Consider the following 19,952-nt stretch of genomic DNA (forward strand, 5'->3'; position numbering starts at 1 on the left):
AAGGTCTCATGCAAGACGATCAACATACATCTTGGACACCCACTGTCATTCTTGATTTACTTGGAGGATTGCGTGTTGAGTTTCGGAACGCTTTGGGACTGAAAAAACGTTTGTTATTTATTTATTTTTTTTGTGTACACAAGTGTCGCGAGGAATTCAACATAAAAAGCACCAAATCCTCCACCCGGGCGCCTCCCAAAAGGGCACCCTGAGGAATCGCACCCACATTGTTTCGAATGAAATAACTCTGGAAATAACTATGTAGGGTTTATATGTGTAGTGGAAGAGTGCTTACTCTTGCTTCCGACCTCCTTTTTTTGTTGGTTAACTTTTTAACTTTTTAATTTTTAATTTTTCAATTATATAATTGTGTGTCTATGCGTCCCAAGGACAGGTTGGAAGAAAAGGCGTAGCCTTAAACCTTAATCCTTGTCAAATAAAGTTCAATTCAATTCAATTCAATTCCATGGAGGCCGTTTAACTTTCTCACGTGCTCCTTGTCCACGTGTTTCAGACACACCCCTCGCTAGTGATTGGCCTACAATGTCACGTGGAAAAGTGTGCCTCAGTAAAACCAAGAGTATTCACTACTGCACAACTTATAGAAACACGACATAATTATATTTTCGTTTTCTGAAACTCCCACGTGTTTACCTGTCCGACCGTTCTTACCCCGCCATTTAGGCAGGCATACGCCGCTTTGTTTCTTTTTTCTTTTTTTTTCGGGGGGGGGGGGGGGGGGGGGGGTCGTGCTGGGTATTTTTGTATTTTTATAACCCACCAAACTCTAACATGGATGACATGAATAATTTTCTATTAGACCCCTTCAGCGATAGCAACAGATGTTTGATGCGTGCCGTTCGGCCTGACGGGGGCTGGAAATAACATTCTGCTTGCGCGCAGCACTGAACCAAGTCTAGCAGAAGCCACTGCACAGATCCCTCCTCCTCCCCCCTCCCCCCTCCCCCCCTCTCCACCCCACCCCTCTTCTGTTTCGGCTTCTGTATAGGACCGCCCCGCCACAACAGGTGTCCAGTTATGTTCTGGAGTCCGCCCAGGTAACGTCATTAATTTTAGTGTATTATTGTCTGTGGGAATATTCTTGTGACATACGGTACTAGTTGAATTATTGTGGACTACACGAATAGCTTCTGGTGTGTGATAACTATTTGTAGCGAGGATGATGCGAAAGGGTGATGCTGCCGAAGCGTGAGGCTTGAGTGAGTACGAATCTTCTGATATTATTATTTTTCTGATTTTAAAATGTTGAGTGTCAGAGGAACAAATAATACTGAGTTATACGAGACAGATAGGAAGCACACAGGCACACATGTTGACTCTCTCTCTCTCTCTCTCTCTCTCTCTCTCTCTCTCTCTCTCTCTCTCTCTCTTTCGCTCTCTCTCTCTCTCTCTCTCTCTCTCTCTCTCTCTCTCTCTCTCTCTCTCTCTCTCTCTCTCTCTCTCTCTCTCTCTCTCTCTTTCGCTCTCTCTGTTTCTCCCTCTCCCAATCTTTCGTTATCCCTCTCTGTCTCCCTCTCTGTCTGTCTGTCTGTCTGTCTGTCTTTCTGTCTCTCTCTCTCTCTCTCCCTGTCTCTCTCTCTCTGTGTCTCTCTCTGTCTCTCTCTCTGTCTCCCTCTCTCTCTCTCTCTGTCTCCCTCTCTCTTTGTCTCCCCATCTTTGTCTGCCGATCTCTCTCTCTCTCTCTCTCTCTCTCTCTCTCTCTCTCTCTCTCTCTCTCTCTCTCTCTCTCTCTCTCTCTCTCTCTCTCTCTCTGTTTATCTCTCTCTCTGTTCATCTCTCTCTCTCTGTTCTCTCTCTGTTTATCTCTCTCTCTCTGTTTATCTCTCTCTCTCTGTTTATCTCTCTCTCTCTCTCTGTTTATCTCTCTCTCTCTTCCTCTCTCTTTTATTTTTATTTTTGTGTATGCTTACTTTGTCATATTGTGGTTTATTTGATTGCCTATTTGATTTGTTTAGTTTGCTTATTTTTCCGGTTGGTTTTAATTATTTATCATTTATTAGAAATTTGTATTAGAAGTAAGGACCGGTTGTAATAAAGGCGTAGCCTTAAACCTCTATCCTTGAAAAATAAAGTTCAATCATCATCATCACCATCATCATCTCTCTCTCTCTGGTTTCCGTGTGGGTAATTCAACATGCAATGTTCGTGAAATGATTACATAGCCAAAGATAAAATCGAAATTCATCACAAAGTGAGCTCTCATTTTGACACAAACACGTGTAATCCTGGTTGTTGTCTCAACCATCCGTCTGAATAATGCGCTAATTTCCGATCGATGTTTTTATCAACCATCCGTCTGAATAATTCGCTCATTTCCGATCGATGTTTTTATCAACCATCCGTCTGAATAATGCGCTAATTTCCGATCGATGTTTTTATCAACCATCCGTCTGAATAATGCGCTCATTTCCGATCGATGTTTTTATCAACCATCCGTCTGAATAATGCGCTCATTTCCGATCGATGTTTTTATCAACCATCCGTCTGAATAATGCGCTAATTTCCGATCGATGTTTTTATCAACCATCCGTCTGAATAATGCGCTAATTTCTGATCGATGTTTTTATCAACCATCCGTCTGAATAATGCGCTAATTTCCGATCGATGTTTTTATCAACCATCCGTCTGAATAATTCGCTAATTTCTGATCGATGTTTTTATCAACCATCCGTCTGAATAATGCGCTCATTTCCGATCGATGTTTTTATCAACCATCCGTCTGAATAATGCGCTCATTTCCGATCGATGTTTTTATCAACCATCCGTCTGAATAATGCGCTAATTTCCGATCGATGTTTTTATCAACCATCCGTCTGAATAATGCGCTCATTTCCGATCGATGTTTTTATCAACCATCCGTCTGAATAATGCGCTAATTTCCGATCGATGTTTTTATCAACCATCCGTCTCAATAATGCGCTAATTTCCGATCGATGTTTTTATCAACCATCCGTCTGAATAATACGCTCATTTCCGATCGATGTTTTTATCAACCATCCGTCTCAATAATGCGCTCATTTCTGATCGATGTTTTTCTTCATTAAAGAAAACAAGTTGCGTTGCGGTCCAGCGCTTACAATTTAAACATACTAGACAAAGCGAAGTAAATATCGAAGCGCGTTGTCATCTCGTATATGCATGGGCTTGTGCACAAATGTCATTGTAAATGCCGGTAACCAAAAAATCGAAAAATATTTTGTTCATCTTTCCTGGGCACAGAAGTTTTTGTCCTCTCGAATGTGGGCTTGTGCAAATGCCACTGTAAATATCGTTAACAGAAAGTAAACAAATGCATTTTCCGTCTAGGTACAAAAGTCCTAGCAGACTCTACACACCCACACACACACTTTTTTTTGCGAGCAGGGCTTTTGGGGATTTCGTGAAGATCTGTAATACAAGGTAAGTCTTGGCTTACATTTGTTTATCACCTGGTTCAGTATCCCCCTCCGTAACAAGTAGCTTATAAGACAGCCTGTCGAGGATAATCAATTGGTATCTTTTCTCTGACGGGCGCAGTGGCGTGGTGGTAAGACGTCGGCCTCCTAATCGGGAGGTCCTGAGTTCGAATCCCGGTCGCTGCCGCCTGGTGGGTTAAGAGTGGAGTTTTTTTCCGATCTCCCAGGTCAACTTATGTGCAGACCTGCTCGTGACTTAACCCCCTTCGTGTGTACACGCGAGCACAAGACCAAGTGCGCACGGAAAAGATCATGTAATCCATGTCAGAGTTCGGTGGGTTATAGAAACACGAAAATACCCAGGATGCCTCCCCCGAAATCAGCGTATGCTGCCGGAATGGCGGGGTAAAAACGGTCATACACGTAAAAATCCACTCGTGCTAAAAGCATGAGTGAACGTGGGAGTCTAAGTCCATGAACAAAGAAGAAGAAGAAGAAGGTATCTTTCTGTAGAAAGTCTCATCTAGGAGAAATCAAGGGAGGTGAAGTTCTCAACTTCCTTTTCGTCTTGAAGCTCGCGTGGAAAGTCGCATTGTCACGGAGAATAGTGTTATCGGATGCCTGTAGCAAATAATCGAAACATATGTTTTCTATCTATCCTGGGTACAGAAGTCCTCACCCACACACATTTTTTTTTTTTTTTTTTTTTTTTTTTTTTTTTGCGAGTAGGGCGTTGTGGGCTTTAGTGCGTGTCTTGGCGAAGGATATTTGAGTCACTGATACGTCAAATCGTGCACCAGAGACTTAATTAGTTTTCGAGCACAGCTGTTTTCAAGCTGTTCGTCAAACACGCCATGTCCAGGCAGTACTATTATGTTGTCATGTATCAGAAGGTATGTCACAAACTGTAGTGGTCACAACTAACCAAAGCCGGGAGGTGGAGATAGACAAAGAGAGACAGGCAGAGAGATAGACAAAGAGAGACAGGCAGAGAGAAAGAGAGAGACAAAATAATAGAAACACAAGGAGACAGAGAGAAAGACTGAGAGAGGGAGGTGGGGAGGGCGAAAGAGAAAGAGAGAGAGGCGGGAGAGCCAGATAGACAGAAACAGACAGACAGACACACACACTGACAGACAGCCAAAGAGAGAGGCAGACAGACAGACAGACAGAAAGAAACAGAGAGGGACAGAGAAGAAGAAGAAGAAGGACGACGACGACGATGCTGCTGCTAATGACGATGACAATACTGACGATGACAATACTGACGATGACGACGACGATCATGATGACGACGACGATGACGACGATGATGACGACGACGATGACGACGATGACGATGACGATGATGATGATGATGATGATGATGATGATGATGATGATGATGATGGTGACGATGATGGTGACGATGGTGACGATGACGACGATGACGACGACGATGATGATGATGACGACGACGACGATGATGATGATGATGATGAGGAGGAGGAGGAGGAGGAGGAGGAGGAGGAGGAGGAGGATTATTATTTAGTAGTTTCACATGTGTGAGTTATCTTCATATCTTAGCTTTAAAAAACAAAAACAAGTCGCGTAAGGCGAAAATACAATATTTAGTCAAGTAGCTGTCGAACTCACAGAATGAAACTGAACGCAATGCCATTTTTCAGCAAGACCGTATACTCGTAGCATCGTCAGTCCACCGCTCATGGCAAAGGCAGTGAAATTGACAAGAAGAGCGGGGTAGTAGTTGCGGTAAGAAGGATAGCACGCTTTTCTGTACCTCTCTTTGTTTTAACTTTCTGAGCGTGTTTTTAATCCAAACATATCATATCTATATGTTTTTGGAATCAGGAACCGACAAGGAATAAGATGAAAGTGTTTTTAAATTGATTTCGACAATTTAATTTTGATAATAAATTTTATATATTTAATTTTCAGAGCTTGTTTTTAATCCGAATATAACATATTTATATGTTTGTGGAATCAGCAAATAATGGAGAATAAGATAAACGTAAATTTGGATCGTTTTATATATTTAAATTTTTTTTTACAATTTTCCGATTTTTAATGACCAAAGTCATTAATTAATTTTTAAGCCACCAAGCTGAAATGCAATACCGAAGTCCGGGCTTCGTCGAAGATTACGTGACCAAAATTTCAACCAATTTGGTTGAAAAATGAGGGCGTGACAGTGCCGCCTCAACTTTCACGAAAAGCCGGATATGACGTCATCAAAGACATTTATCAAAAAAATGAAAAAAACGTTCGGGGATTTCATACCTAGAAACTCTCATGTCAAATTTCATAAAGATCGGTCCAGTAGTTTAGTCTAAATCGCTCTACACACACACACAGACACACAGACACACAGACACACACACACACACACACACGCACATACACCACGACCCTCGTTTCGATTCCCCCTCGATGTTAAAATATTTAGTCAAAACTTGACTAAATATAAAAAGAACACCAACCAATCGAATTAGGAGGAAACACAAATATTTGTTTTATATAATGTACAATGTACTGTTAGGGTACGTATCCTCGCTAACGACCCTGCTCCCATAAAAGACTAAGTCATAAACAAGGAGAAGACAATAATAAGATGCTTGATGGGTTGTTGACAGACGAGATTTTGTGTCGGTCCGAGGGGGAGCATAATCGTCTTTTGTTTCTTATTTATTGAGCAAGGCCAAACGTATAATAATTATATATTTTATTGACACAAGTACAACAAAGAAAATACATAAACATAAACAGTTATCATGTCAATAAATAGAAAAATCTTATGTTGCTCGACCAGCCTACGTATTCCCATTGACCGCCATTGTTGGTGTTATTTTCGGAAACTATTCCAGTTTTCGCATAGAAATCGGCTGTGCACACGGTTACGTCCGATTCTGCCGATTAGTATGCTTGTTTCGGATTGAATGGTATGCATATATATACCATTGATGGCAGGACATGATGCTGTTATAACAGGACCTAAACTGTTTGACCCCCTAGTGTCACCATTAGCTAATAATGTGTAATATGTCTATACGAATACCACTGCGACGTATATGTCTGTGATTTTCCTCTGCATCTCTCGACCTTGCAGTTGACTAAAGTGCTGTTCACATGGTAGATTTGCAACCAACTTTTCCCAAACTTTAGTCGTTTGAAAATCTTTTTCGAGTCGCCGAGGTCAAGTCGGCGAAAACTCTACCATGTGAACGGCCCCGGCGATGTTCGTACGATGTAGGCCAGATTCAGCAGCGACTCCAAAACTCAGTTGAGCTCTGCTCGACATGGCCGTGACTTGTCAAAGATGTTGCGCAGACTTTTCTTATCGCGCTTACTGAGTCTGATTGGTTAGCTTTCGCCAACCCACGCTAATGCAGTTACTTCCCTTCTCAGGAAAACAACGAAAACAACGAAAATCCCGAATGGTACAGTCTGGCGAGAATTGCCGCTACAAACTAGTTTGCGCGTCTGTGCTGTTTGTTCATATGGGCAGCGATTTTGATTTGACCTGCCACCAGCTAAAACCGCTTGAAAGTTGGAGGAACGTTGGTTGCAAGTCTGCCATGTGAACAGTACTTAAGGCACAACCCTTTTTGTTTGAACGATTCGTGGGGCCCGGGTAGCTCAGGTGGTAGAGCACTGGACTTGTGATCGAAAGGTCGCTGGTTCGAATCCGGGCCGGGACGGACACGGGTCAACTTTATGTGCAGACCCAGAGACGGTATCCATCTCCCACCCCCGTGTCACCACAATGGCACGTTAAAGATCTTGGTCATTCTACCATAAGTGCAGATGGCTGATACCACCTAAACACGCATACATCAAAAGCCGTGAGGGCGTAAAAACTCGAATCGTATAAACCAATTCATGTCCAATATAGGCAATTAAGACCTGACGGACAATAAGCCCCTTAACATTTACTTTTTTACTATTTGAACGATTCGGGATCTGGCCAAGCGTGCACATGTAGTTGGGCGCAGTGGCGTGGTGGTGAGACGTCGGCCTCCTAATCGGGAGGTCGTGAGTTCGAATCCCGGTCGCTGCCGCCTGGTGGGTTAAGAGTGGAGATGTGTCCGATCTTCCAGGTCAACTTATGTGCAGACCTGCTAAGTGACCTAACCCCCTTCGTGTGTACACGCAAGCACAAGACCAAGTGCGCACGAAAAAGATCCTGTAATCCATGTCAGAGTTCGGTGGGTTATGGAAACACGAAAATACCCAGCATGCCTACTCAACGAAAGCGGAGTGAGCCGACTATGCTCTCAGAGTATAGTGTGGGGAACCCAAATGTGCAAACGAGCTCACACGTAACCAGAAAATTGTGGAACGCTGAAGAAGAAGAAGAAAAGGGGTAGTAGTTGGGGTAACTTGATGCAACTCCCTTTGGACACTGCTTAACCTCAACATCCTGGGTGCTGTTGTAACGGGTGCGTACCACCTTGACGTGATCGGAGGGCTTGGGTGCCTCAGCGACCCATAGAGCTGACCCGGCGGGAGATCCGTCTCCTGGTAGGGTCACCCAAGCCGGACAGGTCGAAGGGTAGAGGTCTGACAAAGCGCAATCCACTGGTCCTCCAGGTTGGGGGTTGGGCACTGGGCTAACAACCCAGTCCTTAAAAAAAGGCTTGTTGCGAAAACAGCAACAAAGGAAACCAACACTTCTTTGTGTGACGGGCTTCCAGAGTCATCGGAAGATACTTGTATGAATGGCAGTGGTGAAGGACGAAAGGAAGCCACTGGCAGGAAGATGGAAGTCCTGAGCACCAGTTGCAAGACCAGGATAGGATTTTGGAACGTGCGTACCATCATTGGTCGGCACGGTTGGCCTAGTGGTAAGGCGTCCGCCTCATGATCGGGAGGTCGTGGGTTCGAACCCCGGCCGGGTCATACCTAAGACTTTAAAATTGGCAATCTAGTGGCTGCTCCGCCTGGCGTCTGGCATTATGGGGTTAGTGCTAGGACTGGTTGGTCCGGTGTCAGAATAATGTGACTGGGTGAGACATGAAGCCTGTGCTGCAACTTCTGTCTTGTGTGTGGCGCACGTTAAATGTCAAAGCAGCACCGCCCTGATATGGCCCTCCGTGGTCGGCTGGGCGTTAAGCAAACAAACAAACAAACAAACAAACAAACAAACCATCATTGATGCAGTGCATGTAACGTTGAATGTGTGTGAATACATTTCTTAACTGACACGACTGGCAATTTATTTTTGTCTGTTGGATATTGAGCGAAAGGTCCCCCAAAAATTACAGTCGACTGTAAACATGTTTGACCTTTGGCGCAATACCTTACAGACAAAAATAAACCGAACTCTTGTTAACCTGGTTCCACACAACACACCATGCAGGATTTTCTTTTCTCGATATTTTAGTCATCATTTACGATCTGTCAGCATATTCAGAAATAATTCATGAATATAGCTATTCTGATGGACACGTGGGGGAATTCGGGGGCTGTGATTGGATGGTCTCAACATCATCATCAAAGCATAATGCTACGGAAGTCGGCCATTTTTGCCAATATCCAAAGACGCATGGTTCCGGTTTACCCATCTGTACCACACGATGTTAACAATCGACAATAGCATACACTGACAACTTGAAATTCTTCTCGGGAATGTTTTTCAGCTTTACAAATGTCGATAGCATACCCTTTTCTGCTAACTTCCCGATGAAACAGGACTAAACAAATTATTTTCTGTCCCTAAACACCACAAAGTGCCCAAAGTCGAAAAATGTACAAACAGGGGAGTAAAACGGAACAGCCGTTTTTGTGTGCCTGTGTGAGCATAGTTGCCGACTGACACAAACTTTCGCATTCGGCTTTTCTTATCTCGTAACTCCACACTAAATACCCCACTTCCCCTCTGAAGTATTGATGTACCACCCATGGCACTAACATTCATGTAGTCGTTTATAACTGAGGTTGAAAAATTCGCTTCATGACGAGACAAGTATAAATGCCATTCACCCAAACTGAAAACTTAGCTGTCGTCTGCTCGCGTTGTACGGATTAGCTGTTCTCTTCTCCTCCCCTTGTTGCATCCTAGTTCTTCAGTTGCTTCTAGTTTTCCGTTGATGTTGCGTTTTGGTCTTCTTCATAAGTAGTCTTGTTCAAAATTTAAAAAAACTCAAACTTCTTTTTGTTGTATACGAATGAACTAATAAAACGCTGTTTAACAGCTGTGTTGTCAAATCGAGGTTTTTTTCCAAAGTCAGTGTGGCGCCTGCGCAAAACTAATGCGCATAAGAAACGGCGTCTGCTATCAAAACCTGAGATCAACGCATCGACGCAAAAATTGTCATTTTGTAAGTTTGGAACAACAAATCAAGGTCAGAACAGCTATATAATCGCTATTGTATTTTCAGCGTAGCAATAGGGTCCGATATTTAGACTCGAACAAGTATAATGCGACTCGTCTTCGACTCGTCGGCATTATACTTGTCTCGTCTAAATATCGGACCCTATTGCTACGCTGAAAACACAATAGCTGTTAATACTGCCACGTACACAGCACAGCTGACAGAACCGACTACACAGAAACCTGAGTTTCGCCATGAACTTTGAACAATGGACCTTCAGTGGCCTCTTTGTATTATTGGCACATTATCAGAAACCCCATATTGTCTGTTGACCGTATTTGTCTGACGCCATATGGCACCACAATGGAAGGGGAAATATTATCGTACCGTGTGTCTGTGTCATGAGTTTTATATGTCACGGATAATTGATCAATGTCGTGCAGTATTCTGTCTGGGCCGGGGATTGAGTGTGTGTGTGGGGGGGTGGGGGTGGGGGGTGGGAGGGGGGCAATGTGTATGTGTACGTGTGTGTGTGGGGAGTGGGTGGGGGCCGTGTGTGTGGGTATGGTTGTGTGTGTGTGTGTGTGTGTGTTTGTGTGTGTGTCTGTGTGTGTGTGTGTATATATATATACCGAGCAACAAAAGAAACGCGAAAATATTCTGCATTGTTTGATTGAAAAAATCACGAACAATTATAGAGTTAGGATTATCAAACCACAAAAGTTTGATGAAAGCATGTTTGACCTAGATGTTATGTGGTTATTTTGATGCTGCGACTGTTTCAACACACGGGACAAGCAGGTTTTACGTGACACACATAATGCGCGCTCGTAGCACGTGTAAGTGAAGCAGGAGAAATCTGATGTGTGATATGTGTTCAGCAACCAAAAGAGACCATGGCACGCTTGCTGCCAGTCTCACTTTTGAAACAGCCAGGATGCCAAGATTGACACCACCAAAACGCCAGGTCGACTTAAAGCTGGGGATGATCCAGAAGCGCTGGCATGTGCTTTAAACGTGCACATCTCAACAGTCTATCACCTTTCAGCAATGTTTTGCTAACATTGGAAGCACTGCAGTTATGCAACGCGGTGGAATATTCGCATTGCCTCAATAAGACAAGATCGCCAGTTCCTACCACAACGTCTTCGAGATCGATTCCAAAAAAACACTGACACTACCAGGAACATTATTGGGATCCACCTGTGTCCGATCAGTGGCCAGGCAGCGCGATGAAGACTGACTGAGGGAGATCTCCAAAACTTCTGGTCAGCTTAGGACACGTCCTTCCTCGAAGACATGAAGTGGCGCGCTAGCAGTTGGCCCAGAATCACCTAACTGGAACTTGTGGCAATAAACAAAACATCGTGTTCCCTGGTATGATGGCCATTTCTGCATCAATCTTGTTAATGAGCTCGCGAGAGTGTGGAGAAAAAGAGGTGAGCGTTATGTTGATGGCTGCATCATGTAATACAATTCCCAGGGTTGACTAAACGAGATAGAGGCGGACCAGACACCGTGACCACTTCCTGCAGACCTGCCAACTCCACTGCAGTGAGAGGAAACGCGTCTGGCCCACAAGCTATGGGGCAGCTCTCAGGACCTGGAAATGACAGCCCACTTCGTCAACATCACGGGCCAAAGAATCTAGACACAGCCATCGTCGAACGCTGAAGAAGAAGAAGAAGGAGAAGAAGAAGAAGAAGAAAGAAGAAGAACAAGAAGAAGAAGAAGACTAAACGAGATGGTATGGGGTATAATTTGCCTCAACCAAACTTTCGGACCTGTGCTTTTCCACAATCTTGGTCCTGGTCGGGAAAATGGTATCAACTAATGCATCCACTTCACGAGGCGCCGATGTCAGACAGTCATCAACACCAGTAGGGGTCCTACGCACAATGACCTTCCGATGGGTTTTACGTTGCCCAGAACAACAAAGAACGATCCCATACCGAAGTAGAGCCTTATGAGAACATCTCACTTTTATTTCGATTTGTTTCAATGTCAGGTATAAGTTTTAGCTATGCAATTTTCAAATGTAAAGTAAACTTATTTCTTATGTGTATACATACTAACACACATACAGACACACGCATACATATATGTATATGTCCGTATGTAGATGTATGCGTGTGAAGAGGAATGTGTAAGGTGAGAAGAGACGGGCAGAATAAGTGGGGGGGGGGGGGGGGTAGGGGTTGGGTAGGTATATACGTCTGGGTTCCTTTGTGTGGTTGTCTTTTTCCCAGTGTTAGCTGGGGCCAATTATAGTTCATTATCCCCCGCTACTTTATACCCGCTACTATTAGTCTGTTCAGACCCGTTGTCTCAAGTGCTAAATCAGAACTCACGCGATGTCCTTGCGGCATTGTCAACTACTGTCAAAGGAATTGTCATGTGATCGAAGGCGGTAAAAGGATCTGGGGTCAGCACAAGGACGGGACAAATATGTGCATGTTGGAAGAGCGAACAAGGAGAGAGAGAGAGAGAGAGAGAGAGAGAGAGAGAGAGAGAGAGAGAGAGAGAGAGAGGGAGGGAGAGGGAGAGAGAGAGATAGAGAGAGAGAGAGGGGGGGGAGAGGGAGAGAGATAGATAGAGAGAGAGGGAGAGAGACAGAGAGAGAGAGAGAGAGAGAGAGAGAGAGGGAGAGAGACAGAGAGAGAGAGAGAGAGAGAGAGAGAGAGAGAGAGAGAGAGAGAGAGAGAGAGAGAGACAATGACAAATTCTTTATTAACGAGGGTAATGGCATAAGCAAACAGGTGCTTTTTTACATCCAGCCCTCGCCCATGGGAGGGTTTAATCTAATGATACGTTTTATAAATGTTGGACTATCAAAGAGAGTCAGAGAGAGACTAGACAGAGACAGACAGACAGAGACACAGATTGACAAAGAAGGCCACCACCAGGGAGAGGGGGGGAAGAGTGGGAGGAGGGCGGTTCAGAGTTTCAACTTGAAGGTTTAATGAATTGATCAATGTCCACCCTTAACATGTGTATGTAACGGTGCTCGGGAAGAACGATTTCACAGCGTAAAGGAGCAAGTTTGATGTTAGAGGCTGTTATCATTTATTTCAGATGCATACTTTATTACAATTCACTCCAAAAACATACTTACTAACTCTTCCCAACTTATTTAGAATGCTTATAAAGATAGAACGCACCTAACAATGGGAAAAGAAAAATTGAGACAGTGGGGGAGAGAGAGAACGATAAAAGTAAAAATGGCAAAAACAATAATATTGTTCTCTAAAACAGTACTTTTTTCCGTTTAACAGCTTAAATGCTCCAGAAAGTTTTGACTTATTTTCCAAAGTGCCTCAGTTTAACGGGTAAATCATTTTAAGAAGGCTCATAAATCTGCAATGCGCTTCATAGTGAAACGTTCGCTCGTATCTCTCAGACTAAAATAAGCTGCACTGTTCAGATTCTGCTTCTATCGCCACTTGCCAACCGCCACAATATTATGCGCCTTGCAGAGTTTTATTTCACTGTTTCAAACTGTAACACAGGGGCAGAGACAAATATTGCAGACAAGAAAAAGAAAAAGAAAAAAAGGAACAATAACAACGACGAAAACATCGACAACAACAACAACAACATCAACAACGACGACGACAACGATAATAAAAACAACAGCAGCAAAATAAAATAAAAATCCACTACAGTGGTCGCCGCTTAATAAGGCCACTTCTGGACCGACGAAAAATGGCTTTAATAAGCGGCGGATTTAAATAGATCCCTGCGCCTTGAGTCCGAGTCTGGAGATACGCGCGCGATATAAGACTTCATATAACTAAAACAAATTATTAACCGGCGGTCCAGGAATACGTCATTTTCGAAAGAAAAAAAAATCTTTTCTTTTGTTTACGTCACTCAGTCACTTTCTTTCGTCATTTACACTTGTTTGAATCAAAATGTTCGTTAGCAAAGTCCTGGACACCCCCAGGTTTGCTGCACCTTCCCTCAAGCTTGTAAATTTCCAGTTTCTCGTCTGTTGTCAAATCCTGGCCTGGCGTTTTCTTTTCGGCATGTTTGATTCAATCCCTCTTGTTGTCAATCCGATAGAAAACAGTAAACTGATTTACTTTAGTCATGAACACAACACGCGATCAAAGCTACACCATTTATGAACTCAACACGTGAGGGTTTTATTGTCTGACATTCTTTTCTGAACTCGGTTACTTCGTGATACGCGTGAGCGTGGACATAAATAGGCCTATGACTTGAGCGATTACAATGTCCAATATGTCCAATATAGGCAATTCAGACCTGACGGACAATAAGCCCCTTAAAATTTACTTTTTTTTGTTTTTTTTTTTGCGATTACAAGAACAAGATAATGTGAGTTTTAGTCACAAACTACGTGATTTCTCTGCGAAAACTGGCTTTAATAAGCAGCGGCTTGGGTTTATTACCGGCTTTTTCTAATACAAAAGATATAGTGATAAATCCGGACCGTCTGAAATCGGCTTTTATAAGCGGCTGGCTCTATTAACCGCGGTTTTATTAAGCGGCGTCCACTGTACAACGTTAATCATAAGCAAAATAGAGTGGGGAAGGCGAGGGAAAATAAAGGACAGAAGAGAGAAAGAGAGATAGAAAAGTTAAAGTGTAAATCCAAAATAGCATTTCCACACAAAATTGTAACAAGAACCTTACAGTGGTAATAAACACTGCGGCTGCCACTGCAGGCCAGGAAGAAAACAAACACCTTAACGAACTAAAATACACAAAGAAAGAATATTAAAAGAGGAAAAGAGAAAAAAGAGAAAGAAAACAAGTCGCGTAAGGCGAAAATACAATATTTAGTCAAGTAGCTGTCGAACTCACAGAATGAAACTGAACGCAACGCAACGCAGCAAGACCGTTTTCTCGTAGCATCGTCACTCCACCGCCCGTGGCAAAGGCAGTGCACGTGGAATTGACAAGAAGAGCGGGGTATTCGTTGCGCTGAGAAGGATAGCACGCTTTTCTGTACCTCTCTTTGTTTTAACTTTCTGAGCGTGTTTTTAATCCAAACATATCATATCTATATATTTTTGGAATCAGGAACCAACAAGGAATAAGATGAAAGTGTTTTTAAATTGATTTCGAAAAAAAAATTTTGATAAAATTTTTTATATATTTAATTTTCAGAGCTTGTTTTTAATCCGAATATAACATATTTATATGTTTTTGGAATCAGCAAATGATGGAGAATAAGATAAACGTAAATTTGGATCGTTTTATAAATTTTTATTTTTTTTTACAATTTTCAGATTTTTAATGACCAAAGTCATTAATTAATTTTTAAGCCACCAAGCTGAAATGCAATACCGAACCCCGGGCTTCGTCGAAGAGTACTTGACCAAAATTTCAACCAATTTGGTTGAAAAATGAGGGCGTGACAGTGCCGCCTCAACTTTCACGAAAAGCCGGATGTGACGTCATCAAAGACATTTATCAAAAAAATGAAAAAAACGTTCGGGGATTTCATACCCAGGAACTCTCATGTCAAATTTCATAAAGATCGGTCCAGTAGTTTAGTCTGAATCGCTCTACACACACACACACACAGACACACACACGCACACACACACGCACATACACCACGACCCTCGTTTCGATTCCCCCTCGATGTTAAAATATTTAGTCAAAACTTGACTAAATATAAAAAAAGAACCATAACTTGTAGCAGCAGGCAGTTTTATGAATAAATATTACACATTCCCAAAGAAAAACAAGTCGCGAAAGGCGAAAATACAACATTTAGTCAAGCTCAGTCGAACTCACAGAATGAAACTGAACGCATTGCATTTTTTCCGCAAGACCGTACACTCGTAGCATCGTCTGTCCACCGCTCGTGGCAAAGGCAGTGGAAATTAACAATCCAGAAAAGCGCGGTAGCGGTTGCGCTGAGGAGGATAGCACATCTCTATTCTTTTTACATTTAGTCAAGTTTTGACTAAATTTTTTAACGTAGAGGGGGGAATCGAGACGAGGGTTTGGTGTATGTGTGTGTGTCTGTGCGCGTGTGTGTGTGTGTGTGTGTGTGTGTGTGTGTAGAGCGATGCAGACTAAGCTACTGGACCGATCTTTATGAAATTTTACAGGAGAGTTCCTGGGTATGATATCCCCATACGTTTTTTTCATTTTTTTGATAAATGTCTTTGATGACGTCATATCCGGCTTTTCGTGAAAGTTGAGGCGGCACTGTCACGCCCTCATTTTTCAACCAAATTGGTTGAAATTTTGGTCAAGTAATCTTCGACGAAGCCCGGACTTCGGTATTGCATTTCAGCTTGGTGGCTTAAAAATTAATTAATGACTTTGGTCATTAAATATCTGAAAATTGTAAAAAAAATATTTTTTTTATAAAACGATCCAAATTTACGTTCATCTTATTTTCCATCATTTGCTGATTCCAAAAACATATAAATATGTTATATTTGGATTAAAAACAAGCTCTGAAATTAAACATATAAAAATTATTATCAAAATTAAATTTTCGAAATCAATTTAAAAACACTTTCATCTTATTCCTTGTCTGTTCCTGAGTCCAAAAACGTATAGATATGATATGTTTGGATTAAAAACACGCTCAGAAAGTTAAAACGAAGAGAGGTACAGAAAAGCGTGCTATCCTTCTCAGCGCAACTACTACCCCGCTCTTCTTGTCAATTTCACTGCCTTTGCCGAGAGCGGTGGTCTGACGAGGGAGTATACGGTCTTGCTGCGTTCCATTGCGTTCAGTTTCATTCTGTGAGTTCGACAGCTACTTGACTAAATGTTGTATTTTCGCCTTGCGCGACTTGTTAACTCTCTGACCGTGTTTTTAATCCAAACATATCATATCTATATGTTTTTGGAATCAGGAACGGACAAGTAATAAGATGAAATTGTTTTTAAATCGATTTCGGAAATTTAATTTTAATCATATATATGTTTATATTTTTAATTTTCAGAGCTTGTTTTTAATCCGAATATAACATATGTATATGTTTTTGGAATCAGAAAATGATGAAAAATACGATAAACGTAATTGTGGATCGTTTTATAAAAAAAAATTATTTTAATTACAATTTTCAGATTTTTAATGACCAAAGTCATTAATTAATTTTTAAGCCTCCAGCTGAAATGCAATACCAAAGTCCGGCCTTCGTCGAAGATTGCTTGGCCAAAATTCCAATCAATTTGATTGAAAAATGAGGGTGTGACAGTGCCGCCTCAACTTTTACAAAATGCCGAATATGACGTCATCAAAGACATTTATCGAAAAAATGAAAAAAATTTCCGGGGATATCATACCCAGGAACTCTCATGAAAAATGTCATAAAGATCGGTCCAGTAGTTTACTCTGAAACACTCTACATACACACACACACACACACACACACACACACACACACACACACACACACACACACACACACACACACACACACACGCCACGACCCTCGTCTCGATTCCCCCTCTATGTTAAAGCATTTAGTCAAAACTTGACTAAATGTAAAAAGGAAACATTCGGAAAAGAAAGAAAAGAAAAATGGCGAAAGAAAAGAGTATTTTCAGAATAGAATGTCTGAAAAACTTTGCAGCAAAAGGAATTTAAAGTGGCTCTTGTTTCCGTACTGAAACTTCAGTCTTCACATGAAGGTACCGTTACTAGGCAGGGGGCTTAACCTCGCTAATATCTTCAACTTGGACTGGGCTGGCAAAAGATTTTTTAAGTGTGCCGGCAAAAATGACGTTTCTGAATTATGTATTTCTCATGGGAGGGTTTTTGTGGTCTTGCTTTCTGTAAATAAAATCGGTTACCTCTGGGCAACAAAAAGATCACTTTCGACCTCCGAGCGTTATTTCACAAACGCTATAAGGTTCATTCATGTTTCACATGCCCTCTAAGATGTGTTGAAAGAGTGAATAAATTATTTACTAGTTTCCGAAAGAAACGAATATTTTAACAAACACTTTAACATCTCCGGCCAAGAAGTGTATGCGTTGTGTCTGAGCTGTGGAATTCGGGTTGTTATCCTGTGACTAAAACAAAGTTCAGTCTTAAAAAAAAAAACATAGACAATAAAATCAAATAAAAGAAATCAGAAAAAAGACGCAACTAAATGCCATCGGAAAATCCAGTAATGAGTTATTCATTTTTGTCTTTGAAAGTTTATGTTGGTTTCAGAAATATCAAATCTTGTCATGAAATGTTGCTGATGGAAAGATGTTTCCTTTATTACAATATTCTTGTAATAACACAAAGTTCATGTCGCAATGTTCGAAGATGGAGAACTGTTGTAACAACGAAACTAAAAGTGTTAACAAAACAAACACATTGAAAAAAACAGACAAACAGGCAAGCACACAAACAAACAAACAAACAAGAATTTAAAAAACCACAAGCAAATTTATTGTTTTGGAAAATCTAATTCAGGAAAAAACAAAAACCAACCAACCAACCAACAAACAAACAAACAATAAACATACCACAAACTTAATGCAACCGTTAATTTCCAGCACCCATAAATGTTTTTTTGTAATTCAGGACGCCGGTTTTTGTGAGTTTTGTTTTTTTAGTATATGAATTGTTTGTTGTTTATCTGGCAACTGGTTCGTACGCTTTTAGCGAGCTTTCAGCGCAAGCAGTTCTACCTCTGCTGTTGAAAACAGCAAACATAAATCATAATTCATCGGCGCTCAGGCCGTTTATGAGATGAAGGCTTTCGTCGACAGGAAGTTCTCCTTACAGACAGACGTAGTTTGAGACATAATTTGTGAGCCTATCTCACAGGAAACACACCGCGTGGGTAAACTATCACCTGTGAGCCTATCTCGGCGAAAACACATGGACGTCATTTTATACTTATGTGTATTGGCTTCGTCTTGATCTTCTGTCATCCGGCTTTGGGTTTGTTTTATTTTTTTTATCTTTTTTATTTTTTTTTGGGGGGGGTGGGGGCGGGTGGGGGGGGGTGCAACGTTCTTGTTGCCTCCCCTTTTTCCGTCCTTTCTTTCTCCTCCTTAATCTTTGTATTTCATCTCCTATTCTTTAATTTTGTTTGTGTGTCTTCTTCCTTCAATGTTAATAATTCTTGCTTTCTCCATACGTTGCTGTCTCCATACGTTGCTTTCTCCATACGTTGCTTTCTCCATACGTTGCTTTCTCCATACGTTGCTTTCTCCATACGTTGCTTTCTCCATACGTTTCACTTTAACGTTAAACAAAATTAAGGCGGGGGAGGGGGGTGGTGTGTTCATTCCTTGTTAGTGTTACTTGGTTTATTTTGTTTTGCTCTTTTGTGGGTGTTTTTTTTCTTCTACTTCTTATCTTTTTCGCTCCTGCAACTTCTTTCTGTCTTTCAGTTTGTAAATAATATCTTTCTCTTTCGGCTTTACCTACACTAATATTAATGTACCCCTTATCACGAACTGATTGTTTCTACTCCACTTCATGCTTTTCAACCTTCACAGTTTCCTTCACTCCCCAGATCCTCTCCCCGGCTGTTGCCCTTACTTAACTTAAATCTCTGTTTCTGTTCTTTTCTTCCCTACAGAACGTAGTAATATTTGATTGTACAGCGCTTTGAGCAGGGTTAAACCCTGGATACATGCGCTATATAAATATTATGCATTATTATTATCATTATTATTTAAGTTATTGAGACATCCCAGTGCACTAAGGGATTTATAGAGCAAATCGAGAAAATTCATTATTGAACGAAGCGCATCACACCACAAACATAAGTCATGTGAGTCCCCATCGCACCAACTGACATGTGTCAAAGTATAGGGTCAACATTTCGTCACAAATCCACAAATCCACCTCCTGTTTCCAGCATGCTGGTTTTCACCACAAATATATATATACACCACGCAAGGGTGTTTTCATGGCTTTGCCCATGCTGCTCTATTAAACTGTCAGTTTGAGGGAGTGTCAAAGAGTTCGCTCAACCGGCTCGCGCGATCTCCATGAGAACTGAACAAAAATAGGGCCAATATGAAGCCGAGCTGTCAGTTTGCATCAGTACGAGTAGTTCACACCAACTGCTTATAACCTAGTTTTAACCTGTGTAAGATATAATTCTAGTTGTAGGCGTAGCATGTCCAAAGAGTGCACTAACACTCCCCCTCCCTCCCTCCCTCCCTCCCTCCCTCTCTCTCTCTCTCTCTCTCTCTCTCTCTCTCGCTCTCTCTCTCTTTCGCTCTCTCTCTCTCTCTCTCCCTCTCTCTCTCTCTCTCTCTC

The 19,952-nt window shown here is 41.8% G+C and overlaps 1 protein-coding gene across 1 annotated transcript in view; it reads left to right on the forward strand.

Annotated features, from left to right (window-relative positions):
- The first annotated feature begins 1,034 nt into the window (after positions 1-1,034).
- The window catches only part of LOC138947409 (atrial natriuretic peptide receptor 1-like), a 74,272-nt gene continuing 55,354 nt past the window's right edge, over positions 1,035-19,952 (forward strand). Inside the window, exon 1 of the mRNA XM_070318868.1 lies at positions 1,035-1,220. The gene's annotated coding sequence lies outside the window, so the exon portion shown is untranslated. The remainder of the gene's footprint in view (positions 1,221-19,952) is intronic.

This window comes from Littorina saxatilis, linkage group LG14, assembly GCF_037325665.1.
Source record: "Littorina saxatilis isolate snail1 linkage group LG14, US_GU_Lsax_2.0, whole genome shotgun sequence".
Lineage (NCBI taxonomy): Eukaryota > Metazoa > Mollusca > Gastropoda > Littorinimorpha > Littorinidae > Littorina > Littorina saxatilis.